Source organism: Alosa sapidissima, chromosome 14 (assembly GCF_018492685.1).
Source record: "Alosa sapidissima isolate fAloSap1 chromosome 14, fAloSap1.pri, whole genome shotgun sequence".
NCBI classification, from domain to species: domain Eukaryota; kingdom Metazoa; phylum Chordata; class Actinopteri; order Clupeiformes; family Clupeidae; genus Alosa; species Alosa sapidissima.
Genome location: NC_055970.1, coordinates 35,891,421 through 35,902,297, shown reverse-complemented (window position 1 = coordinate 35,902,297; position 10,877 = coordinate 35,891,421). Strand labels below are relative to the sequence as shown.

General features: G+C 39.4%; 1 long non-coding RNA gene across 1 annotated transcript; it reads left to right on the top strand.

Moving 5' to 3' along the window:
- Positions 1-9,220: 9,220 nt before the first annotated feature.
- LOC121681611 lies at positions 9,221-10,297 on the top strand. Its single transcript, XR_006022213.1, has 3 exons — positions 9,221-9,307; positions 9,820-9,885; positions 10,241-10,297. It is a non-coding gene; the product is annotated as an uncharacterized LOC121681611 (long non-coding RNA).
- Positions 10,298-10,877: the final 580 nt, after the last annotated feature.

Sequence of the window (10,877 nt, the reverse complement as noted above, 5' to 3'; positions counted from 1 at the left end):
AGCATACCGTTTTTCAGTTTACCTTTTTTGTTTGTTGTGGCTGATGAGCCATACCCATCAAGATGTAGGGTCTGGAAACTATTCATTGGTACTGCTTGATCCAAGAGGCGAGATAAACGGTTGTCTTTCAAATTTCCTCTGCACGCAATAGGATGGGGCTATAACTCATGAGTCCCATGCATTTTTCCACCAGCAGAGCTAGTTGACTAGTTGATCAAACTTTTGGCAATAAAAAAAAAAGCTTGAGTCACGATTCAAAGATTGCTATTCGTCAGCAACAGCTTTCATCTTTGTGTTCAAGTAGCAAGGAATTCACGTGGAACCATCGCTGACTTTAAAGCACTACAGCTTGTTTATAAATTGGGTATATATGTCCTGCTCCATTTACAAATCACGCATTGCTTCAGCAGTACATAGTTTCACCTCTCCATTGTCAGGATAAAAATGTGTGTGTTCTAGGTAAATATTACTGCCAAAGCTGTGAAGTTGTGTGAAGAGGGCAATTGGGTCCCTTGTCAAAGTTATAATGAAGAAGGCTCCTTACATCATTGCGGATGCAACTGCGAGTGTTTCATTGACCATTTGGGGCAACACTTTGTTAAATGTGGATTGTTGGTATACTTTATCAAATGTGTCTGTACACAGATATTTAGGTAGCACAGTGCTCACTGCCACGGCAGAAACCTCCATTAATCTAACTGTATAGTAGGCTACAACTGTTGTGTTTAATGAAGATTCAAGTGAAATCATCTGTGAAGAGATAGCTTCAGCTGAAGCCAAAGTCGTTCATGTTTGTACAAAACTGCATGAAATAACCAGTGTAAATATTGACAGTCTGATCACACGTTGTCAGCTGTGCAAAACATTTTGGAAAACTAAGTACGTCACAAAATCAGCTAGTGTTGAAGTTATGGTGGACATTGGTAGTAAACTTGTGCCGGTGATTCTGAATATGGCTTTGCTTAAGAATCTGTTGGGGTTGGACCCTGCTTCATTGACTGCGGATGATTTGGTGTCTGTTCTTCTGGCTCTGGATTTTAGAGAGAATTGCGAGGTGTAGTACCATTCAAAGCTCACTGACACCGAGAGTCCATCTTCTTTGTTTTCAAGTAGCAGGGAATTCATGTGGACCCATTGTTGACTTTAAAGCACTATTGCTTGTTTATAAATCAGTAAATGGAGTAGGACGTAGATACCCATCATGCATGCTTAAGCAGTACACCACTTTTCTCTGTTCTCAGGAGAAAAATGTGTGTGTTCTAGGTAAATGTTACTGCCAAAGCTGTGAAGTTGTGTGAAGAGGGTGATTGTGTCACTTGTCAGAAAGTTAGAATGAAGAAGGCTACTTACATCATTGCAGATGCCACTGCGAGTGTTCCATTGACCGTTTGGGGCAACACTTTGTTAAATGTGGATCGTTGTATAATTTTTCAAATGTGTTTGTACGCAGATATTTAGGTAGCACAGTGTTCACTACCATGGCAGAAACCTCCATTAATCTAACTGTATAGCAGGCTACAACTGCTGTGTTTAATGAAGATTCAAGTGAAATCATCTGTGGAGAGATCGCTGAAGCCAAACTCATTCATGTTTGTCCAAAACGGCATGAAACAACCAGTGTAAATATTGACACTGATCACAAGTTGTGAGATGTGCAAAACATTTTGGAAAACTAAGTAAGTCACAAAATCAGCTAGTGTTGAAGTTATGGTGGACATTGGTAGTAAACTTGTGCCGGTGATTCTGAATATGGCTTTGCTTAAGAATTTGTTGGGGTTGGACCCTGCTTCATTGACTGCGGATGATTTGGTGTCTGTTCTTCTGGCTTCTGGCTCTGGATTTGAGAGAATTGCGAGGTGTAGTACCATTCAAAGCTCAATTTCACACTGATGAGAGTCCATCTTTGTTTTCAAGTAGCAGGGAATTCATGTGGAACCATTGCTGACTTTAAAGCACTACTGCTTGTTTATAAATCCGTAAATGGAGCAGGAGAAAAATGTGTTCATAAAATCTGCTGTTTAAATTAAACAAGGTGAAGCAGCTTTTAGCTGCTATGCAGTTCAGTTCTGTACTCAACTTTTAGGTGACTACAAAAATGCCTCAATTGTATCCAGTTTTAAAATTAAGCTTAAACTGTTCTCTGCCTTTTGCTAATTGCACTGAGTTATAGATTCTGAATGTGTCTTTAAATTATTGTGTCTTCTGTTTTATATTTTGTCTTTTAATTATTCTTTTTTAAACTGATTTTACCTTATGTTTTCTTATGTTCTTTACCTTGTAAACTATTATTTTATTGCACTTTTATGCTTTTATTTGCTGTTTGTTTATGTAAAGCACATTGAATGACCTGTGTATGAAATGCTCTGTTAATAAACTTGACTTGATTAATGTTTATGGTGACTTGATTGTAGATGTTCAGTTATCTTAAAGCAGTACTAAAGATTTGCTTTTGGGAGGGGCCCTCTATAGTTGAGAAGCTAGTAATAAATTAACTAAATGTTTCTTATGCAACTATGTAAAACCATAATCTGATACAATAGGAATGCACCAACAGTAGTCAGGAGAGTGAGCTCTTAATTTCTGTAGTATAGCACCTGTTCTGTTTTGATTTTGAAGGCAGGGAGAGTGAGGTTGACCTGGGGCAGCAATTTCCTATGGCTGTTTTTACAACTGGCTGACTTTCTGCTGCACTCCATCAAGTGTTGACATCAAAATTATTTTGGGAAATGTTATTTTAAAAGCAAAAACGTTAAAGGAATCCCAAAGATTATTTTGTACCTTGAAATGTTTCCAAAATCATTTTAGTGGTTCATCAAATTGTAACCGGGTGAACAGCACTTCTGCATTCGCTTTGTGACCCTCTATCGGCTATAACTGCACTATGCAAGTTTGCATGATTGGGTAGCTGATCTGTATTTCAATGGAATGTGATGTAAGCAGTTACAAATTTGACTTTCTTCTAATGTTGCAATAGACATTATTATTTCTGAAGTTAATGCTAAATAAACAAATAGTGTGTGTGCGCGACAGGGGAAGTGTGTTTTCATGAAATATTGGCATGTGGCAGCAGTAGACCTACTGCACCTTATGGACAATGTCATGAACTGCAGTGCAAGTTCTAAGAGTGTCACATTGATTGTGTGTAGGCTACCAAGTTTGAGTAAAATTAGATCTTTAGGCCTGGTTAGTTTGAATAAGTCCGCCTGTATTATTCATGAATATTGTCTCAAAGTGTCTTTTGTGACGTTTATAGTTAGTCTTTTTTGTTGATATGCAAGTTAATGTAGTGTACATAATTGCTTTAATGGTAATTTGTTAGATGTTTTATAGTGAATTCATTTTGAACAGGCTTTGTTTATAATCTGAAATGACAATAGGCCTAACTAAAAGGATGATTACTTAGGGCTTCTACACACAGTTGCGTTCCGTCAACGCATGCCAGTGGATGTTCCCGACGGTAGCTATGCAAATGACTTAAGGTATAATCAGACATAGTTGATAAAATTAAGGATCTTTGGTATAACCATAATTTGATTGGTTGGTGCCGTCTGTCGATGGGCTTGATTGGCCGGTGCGGTTACGGCTCCTACACACAGTTGTGTGTGTTGCAGTGCTTGAGACGCATCCCAATAGGCGTGTTTGTCTTCATGCACATCTGTGCAGATGTGACTTGATGTGATGCATGCTGGGTTGAACCCAATTGACTGACGGCACCAACCAATCAAATTACGATTATACTTCAAGTAATTTGCATAGCTACCGTCGGGAACACCCACTGGCACTGATGGAACGCAACTGTGTGTAGGAGTGGTTAGCTATGTAGCCATTTGGCCACGGTCTGTTGTCAATGCACCTGCAGCTAATCAGTGATATCAGCTGATTGAATCAGTGACAGTATTTAAAGTGTGATCTGTGGAGCAGTCGCTGCAGAAGGATGGCTAGTTAGCCAATCTGGCTAGTTAGCCAATCTGATTTGATTGCTGGAGAGTTGAACGGATGGTGACGTCGACCGGAAGTGATTGGAAGCAAGCGAGTGGAGTGCAGAGAGGCGGTTTGTTTGTATCTCCAAGAGATATTTTCTTTTCTTGTTTTTGTTTGTTTTTGTTGTCGTTTTGTTTTTTTGGCGGTTTGGCATAATCTGATTTGTGACTGGGTCTGGATAGTATAATGGAGGAGGATGATGGGAATGATGATTGGTTAAATGGTCTAGAGGACTGGAAAAGTCAAGGTTATGTACACGGTAGAGGGAGAGGAGGAAACAATACTAGGTCTAATGGGGCTGAGGGAATGGGGAAAGGGCCATCGAAGAGGAGTATTGAAGAGGTAACTGATGAAGTAGGTAGAGATGTGAGAAGGAAGTTAAATCAGGAAGATGATTTGAAAGTAGTCGTTAAATTTAGAGGGGCATGATATAAGCGAAATTGGTTTGTTTGCATTGACGAGTGGATTGAAAAAGGCAGTAGGAGACATAGAAATGGCAAAGGTGTTACGGGATTGTAGATTACTAATTAAATGCAGGAACAGTGAGCAAAAAGAGAAGGCTATGAGATTACAGTTGGTGTGTAAGAAAGAAGTGAGCGACGTACGAAGCTTTGTAGGTATAAGAACAAAGGGAGTGATATCAGGTATACCAATTGGGGGAAAATTGGACGATCTTAAAAAGAATATAAAGGGAGGAACTGTAGTGGATATAAAAAGATTAAAAGCAAAGCATACTGGAGAGAAAGTAAATAGCACTACAGTACTTTTGGAGTTCAAGGAGCAAGTGTTGCCAGATAAAGTGATGGTGGGCTATTTGAGTTTCAGGGTGCGGGAGTACATTCCTCCACCAACTCGATGCTATAGATGTCAAAGGTATGGTCATATAGCAAATGTTTGCAAAGGGAAATTAAGATGTGGGGAGATGGTGGAAGAGAGCACGAATATGGGAAATGTGGAGAGGGGGTTGAGAGGAAATGTAACTGTGGTGGGGATCATACGGCTGCGTATGGGGGGTGTCCTGTAAGCAAAAGGGCAGTGGTGGTGCAGCAGATACGGACAACACAAAACATTACATATGCTGAGGCTGTAAAGGTTGTCAATATGGAAAGGAAAGAGACACATGAGGTACCGGCAACTCAAGGTAGTGGTGCTGAATGCAAAAGGCCAAAGGAGGATGTGATAAGCTCAGAGAAATTAATATTGTACATTGCGTATGTGGTTAATTGTTCTGATCAAGCAAAAACGAGAACTGAGAAAATAAAAATAATTGTTAAAGCTGCTGCAAAATTCTTGAATGTGGATAATTTATCATGGGAAAAAAAATACAAGCTGATCTTATGCAGGGTGAAACAAATGATCCATCATTAACACCTCTAAGAACTTATTGATTTTACAGTGGAATGCAAGAAGTCTTATATAAGTATAAGTATATATACTTTTTTGATCCCGTGAGGGAAATTTGGTCTCTGCATTTAACCCAATCGGTGAATTAGTGAAACACAAACAGCACACAGTGAACACACAGTGAGGTGAAGCACACACTAATCCCGGCGCAGTGAGCTGCCTGCTACGACGGCGGCGCTCGGGGAGCAGTGAGGGGTTAGGTGCCTTGCTCAAGGGCACTTCAGCCACGGCCCACTGGTCGGGGCTCAAACCGGCAACCCTCCGGTTACAAGTCCAGAGTGCTAACCAGTGGGCCACGGCTGCCTCAAATGCAGCCGTGCAAATGGGCAGGAGTTGAAAGGTTTTATTTATAATTTAGAGGTTAAGCCAGATGTAATTTGCATTCAGGAGACATGGCTTAAACAGGCATTAGATTTTGTTATAAAGGGGTACATACGTATTAGAAGGGATAGAGTGGAGGGAAGTGGTGGAGGGTGTGCAACTTTTGTTAAAAGAGGGATGCAGTTTAGAGAGGTTAAGAAGGGTGTGGATTTAGAATATATTGTAATAGAAATATGGACAGATAGTGGTAGTATGGGTATCATTAATTATTACAATCCATGCAGACAACTAGAGGTTGAGAATCTGGATGAAATGTGGGATAACTTAAATGGGAAAGGTATTTGGTGTGGTGATTTTAATGCACACAGTACTCTTTGGGGGGATAGGGATGATTCTAATGGAAATATGATTGAGGAATATTTGGGTGAGAAGGGGCTAGTATGCTTGAATGATGGATGGATTGTAATGAGGGAAGGTAGGTGGATGTTAGAAAGAGCAGATTGGGACAAGTGAATACAGATTGGTGGGTGTAAATAAGGATCAAAGTGTTGAGAATTTATGTAGGGAAATCAGCAGCAGCGTATTAGATGCAGCAGAAGTAGCTGTACCTAAAACTAAGAATAAAAATGTCACCAGAATTGTACCTTGGTGGTCTAAGGATTGCAGTGAGAGTATAAAGCATAGAAATAGAGCCTTTAGAATTTTGAAAAGGTCACACAACTTTCAGAATATGATTGAGTACAAAAGATTGCAAGCAATAGTGAGACAGACAATAAGGAAGGCAAAAAAAATATACTGGGAAAAGTTGTGATTCTATTGGCAGAACTACACCAATACAACAAGTGTGGGGTATGATAAAGAAAATGAGGGGTAATGGGAGAGAATATGAGTATCCAATAATGATGGATGATAACAGGATTATTACTAATGGTAGAGACAAGGCCGAAATTATAGCAAAGACATTAGTAAAGGTACATAGTGAAGCAAATTTAAATCAGGTAGAAAGGGAAGGAAGGGAAGCTACTAAACTAAGATATAGTGCTGATGTAACAGGGGAATACTTTGGAAGGGCCAAGAGGCCAATCACAGTAGCCTGACTACGCCACCCTGATGCCTAGTGCATCAGGGAATCTTTAAGAGATCGTACCTCTAAACCGAGACAGCTCTTTCAGGTTCGTAATTACACCATGAAGACATGATTCCAGGAAAACAAAGGATTTATTAATACACAAACGGGTGGGGATCTGAGGGTGGCAACTATGGACGTCCACACAAATATTTTACATGCAAGCATTAAGAAAAGCTCACCTATTACACAGCAAAGGCACACTGCAAAGCGATAAGCAATATACAAAACCACACCACACGTATGCTCAGAGTAGCCCCCCTCAGAGCCACCTCCCTACTAAATAAACATAAAAGTTACAAACAGAAGGACAAGACAGGCAACACAAAAACCAAACATAAAACAACCAAAGCAAAACCAAGACAAGACAAGACAGCAGCACAACCCATGTTCCCCATCAGCATGACTGTGCTGCCTAAAAGAACAGAACACAGAAGATTAAACAAAGAACACACCACAATATACATAACATAAAACCACAAATGTTTATGGGGAGACAGCATACCTGACGGTAGCAGACAGGGGCTACACCAGTGGAGTCTACATTGCTACTGGCTGCTGCCCCTCTTAAGTAGCACTCCACTGGTGCCAGATTGATCAAATGCCTATGCCCCGCCCCCTTCATTAGTACTTGCAGGTGCTATGGGGAAATAGCAGGCAGAGAAGGTCTACCTGCTACACTGAGTTGGGTAATGATATTGAGGAAGGTGGTGTGATGGAGGTTCTATTTACAATGAAGGAACTGAATTGTGCTTTGAAGAAGGTGGGTAAATCCACCAGGGAATGACAAGGTTTGCTATGCAATGATAGAAAATCTAACTGATAACGGTAAGGAAGTAATATTGGCTCTTTTTAATAAAATATGGGTAGAAGGGGTAATCCCTTGTACTTGGAAGGAATCAATTATTATTCCTATTAGGAAACCTGGTAAAGACGCTAAATTGCCTAGTAGTTATAGGCCTACTGCACTGACATCTCAGTTGGGTAAGACCATGGAACGAATGGTAAATGACAGATTAGTATTCTTTTTAGAAACTAAAGATGCATTAAGGAATTACCAGAGTGGTTTTAGGAAAGGTAGGGGGACCATGGACCCAACGGTGTTACTTGAAGATGACATAAGGAAAGCTCAGGTAAACAAAGAAACAGTTTTAGCTATATTTTTTGATATAGAGAAAGCATATGACATGATGTGGAAGGAGGGGCTTCTTATCAAATTATCTCAGTTGGGAGTAAAGGGGAGAGGGTTTGCGTGGGTAAAATCTTTATCTGGCAGGAAAATTAGCGTAAATGGGGTTTTGAGTGAGGAATAGGAGGTAGACAATGGTTCTCCTCAAGGGAGTATTATTAGTCCATTACTATTTTCAGTAATGATAAATGAGATATTTAAAAATGTAGAAAGGTCTATTGGTGTGGCTTTATTTGCAGATGATGGAGCAATGTGGAAAAGGGGAAGAAATGTCAATCACATTGTAAATAAAATACAACAAGCAGTGGATACAGTACACACATGGATACACATGGATATCTGTGGAAAAAACTAAGGTAATTTTCTTCACAAGGAAGAAAAAAAGCCACGAGTTACAGATTCAAATAGCAGGTAAGGAATTGGAAAGAGTAGAGAGCTTTAAATATCTAGGTATATGGTTTGACAAAAGATTAACATGGGCAGTTCATATTCAGAAGATGGTAGAAAAGTGTAAAAAGGTATTGAATGTAATGAGGTGTTTGCGTGGGGTGGAATGGGGTGCAACTAGGAGTGCTATGCAAACAATATATACTGGATTGATTAGATCAGTTTTTGATCATGGGTGTGTTGTATATGGGTCTGCTGCTAAGACGGCTTTAAATAAACTAGACAGAGTGCAGGGGGAGTTGCCTTTAGATCTCAGAAGGGACGAGCTTAGCCTGGTATTTTGGGCAAACCTTAAAGGTCATAGGGAAGACCATTTTAGTCAATCTACATTGGTAGAGTGCCAAGAGAGACAGAATGGTACAAAAAGTAGTTTTGGGTGGACTATTAAACAGAAAATAAATGAGATGGAAATAGCCTTGTTGGATCTAAGTCCTACAGTAGTGTTTCCAAGAGTGCCTCTACGGACTCTTGAAGATCTTTCAGTTGATCTCAGTCTTTTGGAAGGAGCCAAGAATGGGGATATAGATAGTAATGTGGTGCAGGGGTATTTAAGTGAAAGATATGGGGATGGGATTATATTGTACACAGATGGGTCCAAAAGGGATGTGAGAGTGGGGGTGGCTTTTGTTATTCCAAAATTAAAAGTAGTAACACAAAAAAGAATTAATGATAATTTAGCAGTCTATACAGCAGAACTAATTGCTATTTTAATGGCGCTCTCTTGGGCTGAGAGTAACAGGGCAAGAAGTAGGCCTAGGCCTACCTGTCTGTCGCGTGTAACAACCCTGTTTCAGATTAGGCTCAGATGACCTGAGATGGCACTGCATGTTTTTTGAGAGGTAAGATTCTACTTCATCCAAATAGTTCTTTCAAGATTGTAAAAACAGTACTTTGACAATTAGATATTTAGAATGCAAAATGGCATGCTTTTGTATAATGACCCTATTATTTATACTAGAAATCATGTAGTGCAGTAAGTATTTTGTGCAAGATGGTAGGCTACAAGTACATCTGAGTTAAATGTTGGAGTCTAAAAGCCTTAGGGAAGATGCGTTTCATGAGCCTATTAGTTTTGTTCATTAGACTGTTTATATAAGTATGCTTATAAGTGTTGTTCATTTTGAATATATTTGATTTAAATGAATTACAATAGATATTTGTATGTATTCAATTTTGAAGTTGTCATATGTTAAGTGAAAGAATGTTACAAATATTTACATAATAATTTTTTTATCTTGTGTGTGTGTGTGAATTCTAACTGATTGAATTAGTGTTACTATCTGAGATCCTAAAGCAAATGTAGCATGTTACACTTGACAGTTACTGATGCGTTTTTCTGTGTGCTTTGCAGATGCCAAGTCCCAGTAAGCGGTCCATGGCGGCCAAGAAAAGACAGGCTGCATTGAAGTCCACAGAGGTCAAGTGTTGTGAAGAATTGTGATTGTGTGATTTTAATAAGGAATTGTGTAATGTTGAACACATTTTAAATGTTGACCCTAATTTTTATTTACAGTCAGTAGGTTGCAAAAGGTTTTTTTTTCTTGAAAATGTTGTGGTTAAATTTTGAATGTATTTGATTTAAATGAAAGACTATAGGTCTGTGTCTATATGAAGTTCTTGAAGAGCTTTTATGCTGTAAATATATTCATTGTTGTGCTGAAAGTATGTGTATATTAGAACTGCCTGAATAATTACAATGCAACTGTATTATATTATTATGGAAATATAGTATGTTAGACTTGATTGTTTATGATGTGCTTTCTGTGTTACAGATGCAGAGTCTGGTGGAAAATGCACTAGATGAGCTGGGTTCCAGTGACAAGGTTGGGCGTCCTTGTGAAAAAAAAAGCCCAACCAATATCAAAAAACCTTCCAATACCATCCAATACCCTCCAAAACCGGTCAAAACTTGCCTACAAGTGTGCCTGAATATCCAACAAACCAACCTACTGTTACAAGTTCTGTGAACGAAATTGCTTCTAATTGTGTCTGTATAACTGAGCCTTGTGTTCCAGAGAGATCTGTGCTGATCGGGTCTTTTCATCAAGGTCATGCACGGTTTGGGAATGCACGTAACAGGCAGTGTGGAGCCATCAGTCTGACTGCACTTTTGATGTGCAAGATGAAGAGTGTGTTGAACTGGGAACCTGAAGATTTAGATGAAGTTTTGGTTCAGGGTACTGTCCTTTACAGGTCCATGAGAGCTCAAGGTAAAATAAGAGACCATGTTGACGGAAGGGGTTACATTGCAGTGTCTGAACTGCCAAGACGTCACAGATTGTGGAATTGTGTTTTTACGATAGACTTTGCCGAGTCTTTCACTGGTATTGTTCATGTTGATGACTATGACCATGCATTACGTGATGTTGCTATGCCTTTTGATGTAGCAATACAGCGGACATTGTTGAG